The sequence below is a fragment of the Nomascus leucogenys genome, chromosome 17, assembly GCF_006542625.1.
Source record: "Nomascus leucogenys isolate Asia chromosome 17, Asia_NLE_v1, whole genome shotgun sequence".
NCBI lineage: Eukaryota > Metazoa > Chordata > Mammalia > Primates > Hylobatidae > Nomascus > Nomascus leucogenys.
In genome coordinates this window covers 35,465,351-35,479,595 of record NC_044397.1, presented here as the reverse complement: position 1 = coordinate 35,479,595, position 14,245 = coordinate 35,465,351, and the positions used below count along the sequence as shown (strand labels likewise).

The 14,245-nt window shown below is 47.0% G+C and overlaps 1 pseudogene; it reads right to left on the bottom strand.

The window, feature by feature from the left end:
* Positions 1-1,495: 1,495 nt before the first annotated feature.
* On the bottom strand, positions 1,496-1,666 carry LOC115830805 (annotated as a pseudogene).
* Between the last annotated feature and the right edge of the window lie 12,579 nt (positions 1,667-14,245).

Here is a 14,245-nt window from a genome sequence, read left to right as displayed (position 1 = left end):
CCTAGAACCTTGTCTCACAAGAAGCAGAAGGACTTAAGCCTCAGGGGAAGGGGCAGGAATCCTTCCCATCCCCAGGGGACAGGCAAAGGTTCACTCCTGGTGGAAGTAAGGGTACAAGTAAGGCCATCTAGTTCTGGGGGAGGGATAGGAACCAGCCCCTCATTACACGGTGAGGGAGGGTTGAAGCAAAATCTGCCCCCTTGGGAGGGGCAGGAAATCCCCTGGCTAAATCACAAGCTTTGCACCTGTAAACCAAAAATAAAATTCTACCCCCCCCAACCTACTGAGCGGACTCCTTCTCACCAAGGGCATTCCAAAGTAAACCTGAAAAACTAGTTCAGGCCATGACGGGAAGGAGGGTTGGACATGCCTCATTCTGCCCTTATCTCTTTGGAATTCAGGCACAACTGACCAGCATTAACATCAACACAGAGATCTTAAGGCTGACAAAACAGACTCTTTGTAGCAAGAAGATACCAAATTCCAACCTGACTGAAGTATAGCATCACATGATAGATAGCAGGTCCTGAAAGAAACAGAAGTATTTTACCCAAAATAAATTTTTCTTCGACATATTTTGAAACGGCCCTGCAAATCTGTCTCTTGTAGGGAAAATCTACACTCTGTAGAGAGTCCCCTTCCCTTTCCAGGTCTTCTCCTGATTCAGGAGAGATATAACTAAGAGTCTGGCGCCTTTTTAAGTCTGATAAGAAACACTTACCATCTATTCTCTCTGAAGCCTGCTACCTGGAGGCTTCATCTGCATAACAAGAACCTTGGTCTTGGCTCACACCTATAATCCCAGCACTTTGGGAGGCCGAGGTGGGCAGATCACGAGGTCAGGAGATCCAGACCATCCTGGCTGACATGGTGAAACCCTGTCTCTACTAAAATACAAAAAATTAGCCAGGTGTGGTGGCACACACCTGTAGTTCCAACTACTCGGGAGGGTGAGGCAGGAGGATCGCTTGAACCCAGAGGGTGGAGGTTGTGGTGAACCAAGATTGCGCCACTGCACTCCAGCCTGGGCAACAGAGCGAGACTCTGTCAAAAAAAAAAACAAGTGGTCTCCACAACCCCTTATCTTTTTTAAAAATGTTTATTTTATGTGCAAAGAGCTATCATGGTTTTTTGGTTTTTTTGTTTGTTTGTGTGTTTTTGACGGAGTCTTGCTCTGTTGCCAGGCTGGAGTGCAGTGGCGCAATCTCAGCTCACTGCAACCCTCCACCTCCCGGGTTCAAGCGATTCTCCTGCCTCAGCCTCCTGAGTAGCTGGGATTACAGACATATGCCACCACGCCCAGCTAATTTTTGTATTTTTAGTAGAGACGAGGTTTCACCATGTTGGCCAGGATAGTCTCGATCTGCTGACCTCGTGATCTGCCCGCCTCGGCCTCCCAAAGTGCTGGGATTTCAGGCGTGAGCCACCGTGCCCAGCCACTATCATGGTTCTTCACTGGGTAGATGCCTTGGATAATCCGTTCAAGGAAGATCAGTTAGTACAACTTAATGAAACCCATATCTTTCCTGTACTGACGGAAACACTGGCGGCACATATTGACGGCATATTTCTGGATCAGACCATGCTGGTTTGGGCAGATGTGACAAGAATGAGAACCCTGGCCGAATATTCACTGGTGGCTCCAGTACAGCTGCCGGTGACCCATCTTGCTCTCAGAAGTGCAACGAGGTAAAAGGCCACAACCTCTTATCTTTAAACCAGACATGCCTTTCTGTTGATTCCAGGTCTTTAGATCATAACTTTACTCTTTCAACCAATTTCCAATCAGAAAATCTTGGAATTTATCTATTATCTGGAAGTCCCCCTGCCCCGCACCCCAAATTGTTCCACCTTTCCTGACTGAACCAATGTACAGTTTACATGTATTGATTGACATATGCCTGTAACTTCCGTCCCTCTAAAATGTATAAAATTGGCCTCAGGGGCCAGGCCGCAGGGGCTCACACCTGTAATTCCAGCACTTTGGGAGGCCAAGGAGGGCAGATCACTTGAGGTCAGTTTCACTCTCATCCCTGTGAAGAGACCACCAGGCTTTGTGTGAGCAATAAAGCTTTTAATCACCTGGGTGCAGGCGGGCTGAGTCGGAAAAGAGAGTCAGTGAAGGGAGAGAGGGGTGGGGTCGTTTTATAAGATTTGGGTAGGTAAAGGAAAATTACAGTCAAAGGGGGGTTGTTCTCTGGTGGGCAGGGGTGGGGGTCACAAGGTGCTCAGTGAGGGAGCTTTTGAGCCAGGATGAGCCAGGAAAAGGAATTTCACAAGGTAATGTCATCAGTTAAGGCAGGAACAGGCCATTTTCACTTCTTTTGTGATTCTTCAGTTACTTCAGGCCATCTGGATTTATACGTGCAGGTCACAGGGGATATGATGGCTTAGCTTGGGCTCGGAGGCCTGACAGGAGTTTGAAATTCCTTCCTTCCTTCCCTCCTTCCCTCCTTCCCTCCTTCCTTCCTTCCGTCCCTCTCTGTGGCCCAGGCTGGAATAAACTCGGCTCGCTGCAGACTCCCTGCGTCCGGCTCCCGTGATTCTCCTGCCCTGGCCTGCGGGCTACCTGGGATTGCCGCCGCGTGCCACCACCCCTCCCTGGTTTTTCTCCTTTGGCTGGAGGCGCGGTTTCGCCATGTAGGCCAGGCTGGTCTCCAGCTCCTGACCTCCAGTGCTCTGCCCACCTCGGCCTCCCGAGGTGCTGGGACTGCAGACGGAGGCTCGCTCATTCGGTGCTCGGTGTTGCCCGGGCTGGAGTGCGGTGGCGTGGTCTTGGCTCGCTGCAGCCTCTGCCTCCCAGCTGCCTGCCTTGGCCTCTCAGGGTGCTGGGATTGCAGCCTCTGCCCCGCCGCCGCCCCGTCTGGGAGGTGGGGAGCGTCTCTGCCTGGCCGCCCATCGTCTGGGTTATGAGGAGCTCCTCTGCCCGGCCGCCCCGTCTGGGAAGTGAGGAGCGCCTCTGCCCAGCCGCCCCTTCTGGGATGTGAGGAGCGCCTCTGCCCGGCCGCCCCGTCTGGGAAGTGAGGAGCGCCTCTGCCCGGCCGCCCCTTCTGGGAGGTGAGGAGCGCCTCTGCCCGGCCGCCCCGTCTGGGAGGTCTACCACAGAGGCCAGAAGCAATGTGGGGGCTGGACGTGGTGGCTCACGCCTGTAGTCCCAGTACTCTGGGAGGCTGAGGCGGGTTGATCACTTGAGGCTAGGAGCTCGAGACCAGCCTGGCCAACATGGCGAAACATATGAAAAATACAACTGTCAAACCAACCAACGAACCAAGCAACAACAAAACAGGTCTACCCTGAAGTCATACTCTAATTTTTTCTATTTTCCTCCCTTTCTGATCCTTTATCCCACTTTCTTTTTCTTCCTCTTCCTTCTCCTTCTTCTTTGTCAAATAGAGGATTGAGTCATTATCATTGATCCATACAAAGTCCCTCTCTCATTTATTTTCTTTGGCTCCCACCCCCCATTTCTATTCCCTGTCTTCCCATGTGCAACCTTCCTAATATGTTTGATATGCATCTTTTTGTTCGTATGTACTTTTAGAAAATGTTTATTGTTTTGTGTGCAAAAAAAATAAAATTAAATTAAAAAAGAAAATGATATCACAGAAAAATTATAAGAGTAAGCAGTGTTAACGCCCTCCACCTGCACCATCTTGTCTTTCCCTTGATTATTTGGGGGCTATTGGGCCAAGCTAACTTTGGAAGACATTTTAGGTTATCATTCAAATGATAATAGGCCTTGCCCTGAAACTCCTCTCCTCCCCAAAGCCTTTTGTAAAGCCAATGGGAGACCATCAGGCTTGGAGGAGGAGAGGAGCTTCAGTCCTAAGATTGGCCTTTTGAGATGTCTTTTCAGGATTTTTGCACGTCAGAGATCCGTGGCTCCACCTGAACCCACCTGAATCCCCCACCAAACCCACCCCTGTAGCCCTGCCCAGAAGCAATTCTGCCTGCAGGAGGCAGAATTTCATCTCCGCCCTAACCAATCAGCAGCAAGCACCTATTACCTGGCCACCCTCATCCCCTTGTGGAGTCCTAATTAGGGAAAGGGAGTCGGGCTGGTGGAACCACGGGAAAGCAAAAAGAGAAAGCAGATAAGCAACAAGTCTGTCTTTCTTCATGTTCCAGGACACACAGCTCTCCTGCACAAGTAACTCACAATCTTTCCTGCACCCAGCTATCACCAGACACCTGCAAGTTAGCTCACTGCAACCTTGATGTTATCAGTACTACATAAAGCCCTCTTCAACAGACAGCATAAACAGTACCCTATAAAATCTCCAGCGAGTTTGTTTTTTGCAGTCAGTTTCTCTTCCACTGGTAGCCTGTTATCTCTCTGGTAACGTATTTTCCTACTTTGTCTAATAAATCTGGCTTCCTTTACTTACAACTGTCTTCACAAAGTCTTTTACCCCACACCACCAGCTGTCATTTTCCCATGACATCCCTAACATACAAGCTTTGGACAAGATGATTTGAGTGCTAACTCCATCTCCCATGTGGCATGGCCAGCCTTGTGTCTATTAAACTCTTTCTCTACTACAATGCCATAGTGTTTCTTTATGCAGCAGGCAAGAAGAACCTCTCAGGTGGTTACACATCCTCCTGCCCTCATTTCCAAGCTAGCTGCTGCTGAAGAAGAACTAGAGGCAAAGCTGAGTGCCCTGGTGGAGGGGAGGACAGCTGCTTGCACTCAGAAGCCTGCACTGATACAGAGAGGTCAGCCACCATGGGAGTAGGGATGAGAAATTCTGTCCTGCCAAAGACCCCCTGAATCCAAAGACATAAGGAAAAGCTTGGCTGCCATGAGGAAGGACAGATATGCTGAGAAATTCCATCCCCAAGACCCAGGAGCAAAGAGCTTGCCTGAGACAGAGACTAGCCCTGGAGAAATGGAATACCATGCCTCTGTCAGAGGCGGGTGAACCAGAGCAACTCCATCTTGAATAGGAACTGGGTAAAATGAGGCTGAGACCTACTGGGCACATTCTCAGACGGTTAAGGCATTCTAAGTCACAGGATGAGATAGGAGGTCAGTGCAAGATACAGGTCATAAAGACCTTGCTGATAAAACAGGTTTTGTAGCAGGACAAGCCACAGACAAAACTCCTCAGACACTGAGTTAAAGAAGAAAGGGCTTTATTCAGCCAGGAGCTTCCGCAAGACTCATGTCTCCAACAACCGAGCTCTCTGAGTCAGCAATTCCTGTCCCTTTTAAGGGCTCACAATTCTAAGGGGGTCTGCGTGAGAGGGTGGTGATTGATTGAGCAAGCAGAGGGTATGTGACTGGGGGCTGCATGCACCGGTAATTAGAATGGAACAGAACAGGACAGGGATTTTCACAGTGCTTTTCTATGTAATGTCTGTAATCTATAGATAACATAACCGATAAGGTCAGGGGTCGATTTTTAACAACCAGGCCCAGGGTGTGGTGCTGGGCTGTCTGCTTGTGGATTTCATTTCTGCCTCTTAATTTTTCCTTCTTCTTTCTTTGGAGGCAGAAATTGGGCATAAGACAATATGAGGGGTGGTCTCCTCCCTTAGTTTCAGTAAAGAAGCCGGCCAAAACCCACCAAACCAAGATGGCGAAGAGAGTGACCTCTGATCATCCTTACCGCTACACTCCCACCAGCACCATGACAGTTTACAAACGCCATGGCAACGTCAGGAAATTACCCTATATGGTCTAAAAAGAGGAGACATGAATAATCCACCCCTTGTTTAGCATGTCATCAAGAAATAACCATAAAAATGGTCAACCAGCCACCCTCGGGGCTGCTTTGTCTATGGAGTAGCCACTATTGTATATCTTTATTTTCCTAATAAACTTGCTTTCGCTTTACGGACTCGCCCTGAATTCTTACGCAAAATCCAAGAACCCTCTCTTGAAGGGTCTGGATCGGGACTCCTTTCCTGTAACATCTCTACCATGAGCCTCACACCAAGTAACCCACAAGAGCAGTCTCAAGCTATTGGCAGGGTGGGGAAAGCAAGAACATGGGAAGAGATCTTGCTTTGAAAGCCCCCAACTAAATGGGGGTTTCAGTAGCAGAGCAGCTAGTAACCCTGCTTTAATGGGAAATGAAGGACGTGGCGTTTGCAGTGTCCCTTTCATGGGATGCTTCTTTTGTTAGCAGCAGCGAATCCATACGGGTCTGCAGCAATTCAATTCTTGCCTCCTCGAAGGAAATAATTCCTCTGAGGGGCATAAGGCAGAGTGAGAGACTGAGGCAAGTTTTTGAGCAGGAGTCTGTTTATTAAAAAATTTTAGAACAGGAACAAGGCCAGGCATGGGACAGCTCATGCCTATAATCCCAGCACTTTGGGAGGCCAAGGTGGGCGTATTGCTTGAGGCCAGGAGTTCAAGACCAGGCTGGCCAACATAGCAAAACCCCATCTCTACTAAAAATACAAAAATTAGCCAGGCGTGGTGGTGGGCGCCTGTAATCCCAACTACTGGGGAGGCTGAGGCAGGAGAATCACTTGAACCCAGGAGGCAGAGGTTGCAGTGAGCTGAGATCACGCCACTGCACTCCAGCCTGGATGACAGAGCAAGACTCTGTCTCAAAAATAAATAAATTAATTAATTAATATAAAATTTTTTTTTAAAAGTTTTAGAGGAAAGAAAGGAAGTAAAGTACACTTGGAAGAGGGCCAGGCAGGCAACTTGAGAGATTCAAGTGCACTGTTGAACCCCTGACTTGGGGTTTTATACATTGGCATGGTTCCGGGGCTTTGTGTCTCTTCTCCCTTGATTTTCCCTTGGGGTGGGAACAGTGTGTTTACTGAAGGTGTGCACATGCTCATTTGAGGCGTTTTTCCCCTACCAGCTGAGGGTTCCTGGGAAGACATAGATCAGTTGGCCAAGTGCAGTGGCTCACACCTGTAATCCCAACACTTTGGGAGGCCAAGGCAGGAGGATCGCTTGAGGTCAGGAGTTCAAGACTAGCCTGGCTAACATGGTGAAACCCCCTCTCTACTAAAAGTATAAAAACTAGCTGTGGCCAGGCATGGTGGCTCACACCTGTAATCCCAACACTTGGGAGGCTGAGGCGGGCAGATCACGAGGTCAAGAGATCGAGACCATCCTGGCCAACATGGTGAAACTCCATCTCTAATACAAATACAAAAAAAAAAAAAAAATTAGCTGGGCATGGTGGCATGCGCATGTAATCCCAGCTACTTGGGAGGCTGAGGCAGGAGAATCACTTGAACTCAGGAGTTGGAGGTTGCAGTGAGCTGAGATTGCTCCACTGCACTCCAGCCTGGGCGACAGAGCAAGACTCCGTCTAAAACAAAACAAAAAAGAAATACCACTTAAGCTCTGCCATGTTGCCTCTTAGTGCACATGCTTGAGCCCACTCACCCAACTCCTGAGATCTTATCGCGAAGCTGCTGATCACCAGCCTCAGGTGTTTTCTATCTATTGGGAAACCGCCTTTCCCTGGCGCCAGCTACAACCAATTATTATTTCACAAAGACAGTTTAACAACCACTTGACCACAACCTACTCATCACTTGACATTCCTGGGGAAGGGAACTGGGCATCCTCTCCTACACTGCTCATGTCTGCCTAGATACCTACTCTAACATAACCAGCCACAGCAGGCCCAAGCTACTGGGGAGTGGGGCAAGCAGTGGAAAGACACCCTGCTTTGAGAGCTACCTGGGGGTCTCAGTAGCAGAGCAGCTAGCAAACCTGCTTTAAGGAGAAATGAAGGGAAGCTGGGCATAGTGTTCACAGTGGGCTTTTCACAGGATACTTACGGACCTGGTGGATGGCGTAATGCTAAGGGATCCCTAAAGGTCCCTCACTGGGGAAACTTGCTTATACTGGCAGACGCCCTCGTGGCTTTTGTGTGACCCACCACGTCCAGTTTATGCCTGCTGGATGGTCTCTCTGGCTCTGGGGGCCCAATCTTGTGTTCCCCCAGGCACCCCAGGGAAAACTCAGTCTCAGATTTCCCCTGGTTCTTCAGATGGAAGTCACAAATTCAGGAAAGCACTTTTACCAGAAACAGTTCCTGATCCAATCCCCAAGAGAAGGTTCTTGGATCTTGCGCAAGAAAGAATTTGGAAGGGCCAGGCGCAGTGGCTCACGTCTATAATCCCAGCACTTTGGGAGGCCGAGGTGGGCGGATCACAAGGTCAGGAGATCGAGACCATCCTGGCTAACACGGTGAAACCCCCATCTCTACTAAATACAAAAAATTAGCCGGGCGTAGTGGCAGGCGTGCCTGTAGTCCCAGCTACTCGGGAGATCGCGCCACTGCACTCCAGCCTGGGTGACAGAGCGAGACTCTGTCTTAAAAAAAAAAAAAAAAATTTGGAGTGAGTCCACAGAGTGAAGCGAAAGCAAGTTTATTACAGAAGTGAAAAAACAGGAGAATGGCTACTTCATAGAGCAGCCCCGATGGCTGCTGGTTGGCCATTTTTGTTTCGTTTTGTCTTTTATTTTTTGGTCTTCCTTTTTGTTTGTTTGTTTGTTTTGTTGGCTGGCTATTTTCTAATGGTTATTTATTGATCGTATGCTAAAGAAGGGGTGGATTATTCATGAGTTTTCCAGACAAGGGGTAAGAATTTCCCAGAACTGAGAATTCCTCCCCCTTTTAGACCATATAGGGTAACTTCTGGGCGTTGCCATGGCATTTGCAAACTGTCACAGCACTGGTAGGAGTGCCATTTAGCAAGCTAATGTGTTATAATTAGCATATTATGAGCAGTGAGGACAGCCACAGGTCACTCTTGTTGCCATCCTGGTTTTGGCGAGTTTTGGCTGGCTTTTATTGAGATGGAGTCGCTCTGTCGCCCAGGCTGGAGTGCAATGGCACAATCTCAGCTCACTGCAGCCTCCACCTCCTGAGTTCAAGTGATTCTCCTGCCTCAGCCTCCTGAGTAGCTGGGATTACAGGGGCCCACCACAACACCCGGCTAATTTTTTCTATTTTTAGTAGAGATGGGGTTTCACTATGTTGGCCAGGCTGGTCTCGAACTCCTGACCTTGTAATTCGCCCGCCTCGGCCTCCCAAAGTGCTGGAATTACAGATGTGAGCCACCGCACCTGGCCATGGCCGACTTTTTTTATTGCATCCCATTTTATTAGGGTCTTTGTAACCTGTATCTTGTGACGTCCTATCTCATCCTGTGACTAAGAATGCCTAACCTCTTGGAATGCAGCCCAGCAGGTCTCAGCTCATTCTACCCAGTCCCTACTCAAGATGGGGTCGCTCTGTTTCAAATGCTTCTGACACCATCACAATAGGAAACTAGTTCAAAGATTTCTTTTTATTATTATTATTATTATTTTATAGAGATGGAGTCTCACCATGTTGCCCAGGCTGGTCTTGAACTCCAGGGCTCAAGTGATCCTCCTGCCTCGGCCTCCCAAAGTGCTGGGATTAAAGAAATGAGCCACTGTGCCTGGCCCCAGAGATTTTTTACAGACAATAAATAAGGGCCTCCTAGGCAGGAAGGGCACCATTAGTCAGGAGGGCACCATGAGTTGGGAAAACAGCATGAGGAGTCGGGAGAGCAGTCCTCCAACCCCAGGTCAAGTACAGAGAGAGAGAATAGGAGTAGAGTCAAGTGGAGAGAGCATGTGTCAACTCGCAGTACGTATATAGAGAGGGGAATACAGTGCCAGTCACTTGAAGTTCAAGGGCAGATGTCTAAATGCTCCATTTAAAGAAAGTGGCGGGGGGGCTGGGCACAGTGGCTCATGCCTATAATCTCAGCAATTTGGGAGGCCAAGAGGCTGAGGCAGGTGGATCACTTGAGGAGAGGAGTTCAAGACTTGAGGTCAGGAGTTCGAGGCCTGGGCAACAGGGCAAGACTCTCTGAAAGAAAGAAAGAAAGAAAGAAAGAAAGAAAGAAAGAAAGAAAGAAAGAAAGAAAGAACCTCGTGAAGGTAGAGAGTTCGAGACCTGCCCAGCATGGTGAAACCCCGTCTCTACTAAAAATATAAAAATTAGCCGGGCTTGGTCACTTGCGCCCGTAGTCCCAGCTACTCAGGAGACTGAGGCAGGAGAATCGCTTGAACCTGGGAGGCAGAAGTTGTAGTGAGCCGAGATCGCACCATTGCACCCCAGCCTGAGCAACAGAGTGAGACTCGGTCTCAAAATAAATAAATAAATAAATAAATAAATAAATAAAAATAAAGGAAGTGGCAGGAATGCAGGAAGCCCAGCCTGCTGGGTGAGAGAGGCGCCTTTAAGTTCATACTCTGGCTACCAGCTTGGCCCATGTGGATGTGGTGATCTACTTCTAAAGTCTAGCCAGCAACCTTTGGTCTGTTGTTCCTAATACCACTGACCTAGGCGTGAGACCTTGTGCATATTCCAACGGGCACCGTTCGAATGGTGTAGATATTAAAGGCTGTCAGAGAAGTCTGAGCTACGTGCCATGCTGAGTAAGGCCTTGGATGAGCGTAAACAGTTAAAGCATATGAAGGCACCCATTGTGACCTGAAATCCCACGCAGAGCCACCCACTCCACCGCCTAGGGTGGGGCCAAGGGAACAGATCAACTCTGGACCTAGAGCAGAGTGGAATGACGCTGTCACACACCAGCATGGCTTCCAGATTGGCTTGCACATGGCCAGAGTTTCTTTTAGGGATGGATATGAGGGGGTGTACGTTTGAGCAGAGAGCAAGCAGCGTACTAAGATCATAGCCTATGCAGGCAGGGAGTTCAGAAAGAAAAGTAAAAATGTCCTGTGTCCATTTGTGTCTTAGGAGAGGTAAATCCATGGGCATGACCTAGGTTTGCCACCCAAGCAAGGAGTGAAGGTTTAGTATAAGGGGTGAAGTCATCTCCAGTGTCAAGGCCCTGGGTTGGGGTGATGTCATCTGAGATGATGGCATCTCCAGCAGTGAGATTTTGGGGTGATGTTGTCTGGCATCTGGCATGTGGGATGGGGCTCCTTTCTTCTTCTTTTTTTTATTTTGGAGGCAGGGTCTCCCTCTGTCACCCAGGCTGAAGTACAGTGGCACTATCATGGTTCACTGTAGCCTCAACCTCCAGGGGTCAAGCAATCCTCCTGCTTCAGTCTCCTGAGTAGCTGGGACAACAGCCATTCACCACCATATCCGGCTAATTTTTTTTTTTTTTTGTAAAGGCAAGGGTCTCACTATGTTGCCCAGGCTGGTCTCAAACTCCTGGCCTAAAGCAATCCTCCCACCTTGGCCTCCTACAGTGCTGGGATTACAGGTGTGAGCCACCAAGCCTGGCCTAGTGCATTTTTTGAAAGGTTAAAGTTAGAACCTACATTGTAGAGGCACAAAACCCAGTGTCCTTTTTTATATTTTTGTTATATGAATTTTGAATTTCCAGTTGAATCAAACTATAGAAAATATATTGTATACTCAATTTGTCTATTTATATTTATATTAAAATATTATATATGTATCATATGTATATTATATATGTATAATACGTATAATGTATTACATATAATATACATATGTACATATAAGGTATACATTTCTACATATATAATATATAGTATATAATATATACAATATATTTAACTATATATTGTACTTCTAGGTACAAGGAGAAAATAAAAGGTGACTAGATAAATTATATATACATATATAATATAATATGTATATAGAATATATATGTAATATACATATATATGTAATATACATATATGGTACATATAATAATATATAGTGTATTATATATTAATATACAATATACATATAATATATACATAATGTGTACATATATGCATTAATATATGTATTGTATCACATATATTATGTATGTATATTTTATATGTATATATAATTTAGTTAGTCACCTTTTATTTTCTCCCTGTACCTTCAGGTTTGCTCATTAATCAATAAGTAATCTAGAGCTAACATTATGTTTGCTAGACCTGGTGTTTGCTCAATACTTAAAGTTTAAAGTTCTCCTTTTTTTCTTGGACTTCTAACTTCCTGAAGCAGCAGTCTCTCTCTCTCTCTCTCTCTCTCTTTTTTTTTTTTCTGAGACAGAGTTTCACTCTTGTTGCCCAGCCTGGTGTGCAAATGGCGATTACCTCCACCACCATGCCCAGCTAATTTTTAGATTTTTAGTAGAGACGGGGTTTCACCATGTTGGTCAGGCTGGTCTCGAACTCCTGACCTCGTGATCCACCCACCTCAGCCTCCCAAAGTGCTGGGATTACAGGCGTGAGCCACTGTGGCCGGCCTCTTTTTTTTCTTTTTTTCTTCCTTTACGTTTTGAGCCACCTGAAGCCTGAGTTCTTTGTCTCTGGCTGACAAGAGGGAAATTGGGAAGAGGAAAGGGGCCCTGTGTCTCCAACCAGCAGCCTCTCTGGGGACACCCCCCACCGCAAGATAATCAGTACCTTTTTTCCTTCTTTTTTTTTTTAGTATAATTTGTAGAACTACTCGTAATTCTAGGTGGCTAAAATATATTTTTTCTTTCCTCCCTCTCTCTTTGGATGTTTACCTAACAAGCTCATGGTGACACCGAGTAGCATCTGTTGTGAGCAGCAAACAGTCTTTGTTCCCATTTCTTGGTCCTGCTGATTATCATTTTTTTTCTTTTTCTTTTTTGAAACAGTCTCTCTCTGTCGCCCAGGCTGTAGTGCAGTGGCACAGTCTCAGCTCACTGCAACCTCCGCCTCCCAGGTTCAAGCAATTCTCCTGCCTCAGCCTCCCAAGTAGCTGGGATTACAGGTGCCCACCACCACACCCAGCTAATTTTTTTGTATTTTTAGTAGAGACCAGGTTTCACCATGTTGGCCAGGCTGGTCTCGAACTTCTGACCTCAGGTGATCCACCCGCCTCAGCCTCCCAAAGTGCTGGGATTACAGGTGTGAGCCACTGCGCCCCATCATCTTTCTTTTTCTTTCTTTTTTTTTTTTTTTTTTTTTGAGACAGGGTCTCATTTTGTTACCCAGGCTGGAATGCAGTTGTGTGATCACAGCTCACTGCAGCCTCAACCTTCCGGGTTCAAGCAATCCTCCTGTCTCAGCCTCCTGGGTAGCTGGGATTACAAGCATGCACCACCACACCCGGCTAATTTTTTTTATTTTTCTGTACAGACAGAGTTTCACCATGTTGCCCAAACCGGTCTCAAACTCCTGGACTCAAGCAATCCTCCAGCCTCAGCTTCCCAGAGTGCTGGGATTACAGGCATGAGCCACCTCGTCCAGCCTGATTATCTTGATCTAGGTATTTACTTAAGAGAAATGAACATGTATACACACAAGAGTTTTGAGTGTACTAATTATAATAGCTAAAAATTATAATAGCTAAAAATTATAATAGCTAAAAATTAAGAAGGGAGGCTATCAGATGGTGAAGGGATATATTTTGGTATATCCATACAATGGAATCTTATTTGGCAATAAGAAGGAATGAAATATATGTGAACTGACTTGGAAGAATTACAACAACATTAGGATAGTGAAAAAAGTCAAATAGTAGACAATATGACTATTCCATTTATATAAAATTCTAGAAGAGGCCGGCTGGGCGTGGGTGGGAGAGGTGCCTCTAAGTTCTCACACCAGTGAGATTCACGCCTGTAATCCCAGCACTTTGGGAACCGAGGGGAGCAGATCATTTGAGGTCAGGAGTTTGAGACCATCCTGGCCAACATGGTGAAACTCCATCTCTATAAAAATACAAAAATTAGCTGGGCATGGTGCTGCACACCTATAATCCCAGCTACTCGGGAGGCTGAGGCAGGAGAATCACTTGACTCACAGGAGGCGGAGGTTGCAGTGAGCCAACATCATGCCACTGCTCTCCAGCCTGGGCAACAGAGAAAGACTCTGTCTCAAAAAAAAAAAAAAAAAAGGAAGAACCTCGTGGAGGTAGAGTAGACTGACAGTTATCAGAGTGTAGGGAGGGGGCAGTGAAGAGAGGTTGGTTGATAGGTACAAAAATACAATTAGATAGAAGAGATAGGCCGGGCACGGTGGCTCATACCCGTAATCTTAGGACTTTGGGAGGCCAAGACGGGCGGATCACCTGAAGTCAGGAATTCAAGACCAGCCTGGCCCACATGGTGAAACCTCATCTCTACTAAAATTACAAAAATTAGCCGGGCATGGTGGCATGTGCCTGTAATCCCAGCTACTCAGGAGGCTGAGGCAGGAGAATCGCTTGAACTCAGGAGGCGGAGGTTGCAGTGAGCCAAGACTGCATCACTGTACTTCAGCCTGGGTAACGGAGCGAGACTCCGCCTAAAAAATAAAAATAAAAAAATTGAAAATTGAAAA